This window comes from Candida orthopsilosis (genome assembly GCF_000315875.1).
Source record: "Candida orthopsilosis Co 90-125, chromosome 1 draft sequence".
NCBI classification, from domain to species: Eukaryota; Fungi; Ascomycota; class Pichiomycetes; order Serinales; family Debaryomycetaceae; genus Lodderomyces; species Lodderomyces orthopsilosis.
Window position 1 is genome coordinate 1,289,684 of NC_018292.1, and position 1,443 is coordinate 1,291,126.

Below are 1,443 nucleotides of genomic sequence, written 5' to 3' on the forward strand. Positions count from 1 at the left end.
TTTAGGTTTATAGAATTGAGGAATAAGATGACAATCTAGTCTTAATAACCTGCGCTTGGATCTATGCTAAAGAGAAATGGAGATAGGCTATTTATATTCGCCTACAACAAGTGTTTGATGGCTGAAACTAGAGCCGGCCGAGCGGAGTGGTGGTATTCAATCTGTTACTATCAATTCAATTATATTTAAGCTTGCGATAAATTTGGTATATTAGAAGATATACTACGTTGTTGGTTCATAAGAACACATTGGGCTTTGTTGTGGACTGACAGTCGTGCATTTAAATTAAGTGATTGGACTGTGTGACATTGTAGTGAATTCAAGCTTGGATTTCGACACAGACTATAAAGCCTCCGTAGCACGGTACACTCTGCAATTATTCAATGGTCGAAGAATTTCACAAGCGAATAGCCTAAAGTTGTCAAAACTTTTTTCGAAATTGGATGCAAGTAGAGAAACCAGCTTCTTGGACACTTTGACAACAAATGACTGAGTGTGGACAAGTTTCTGCTACAACGTGGATATTGTATACCACTAATATAAGACATTGAACCATAAAAGGAAAAATTATTTTGACTTACTTTGCCACTACAACAAGATTTATGGTTACAGAAGATTGCTAAAAAACTTTCATCGTTAATTCTACTAATAAATGACGCCTAATTTAGAATTCATCATGCTCTACCACTACAGATACGGCCCCAGACAGAGACTCCCCACTGGACACATACAAATCCCCAGAAGCGGATAGAGTATCTGTGTCTTCGCTTCCCCTTTCATCGGATGAAGTATCTCTCTCACTATTGTTCTGTACATCTTTTTTAAGTCTAGCATATTCATTCCGCAATGCTTTACTCGTAGTCGATGAAATCAACCCATCAATAAAGTCAGCCCCGTACTTTTTCTGTAAATAGTTCACCGCTCTTGGTATTGCAGTCGAATTACCGATAATCATATCATCCATGATCCCATTCCTTCTAACTAACATGTACAAATATAACGCATCGCCCCACAATCCATCGTGGATTGACGCTTCTAACATAGTCACTAGATCCGACACCATCTTGCCGTTATCAAACGATGTAAAATCTAATTCCATCATTTCTGACAATATTTCATGGTTGTTTTCCACGCCTGGGCATATAGGAATTGAATTGGGATTGAAATATATGTCACGTTCGCCATTATAATTGTAGTTCACTTCACCAATGACGAGATAGTTTAGAACTTCTGAATAGCTAGCAGCGTGGATAACCGTTGCCAAATATATTAAAAAAGTCACCAAGCCTATCATGCTGCAGTCCCGAAATGCTAGTAATCACTTGAGTGGTTGATTAGAGATAGTAGCAAATTCACTGATCCAAAATGTCACACAGTAAGAAAATATACAAATTCCCAAAAAGAAAAAAGTGCACAGGAATTTGTTTCTCTTTACGAGTTTTA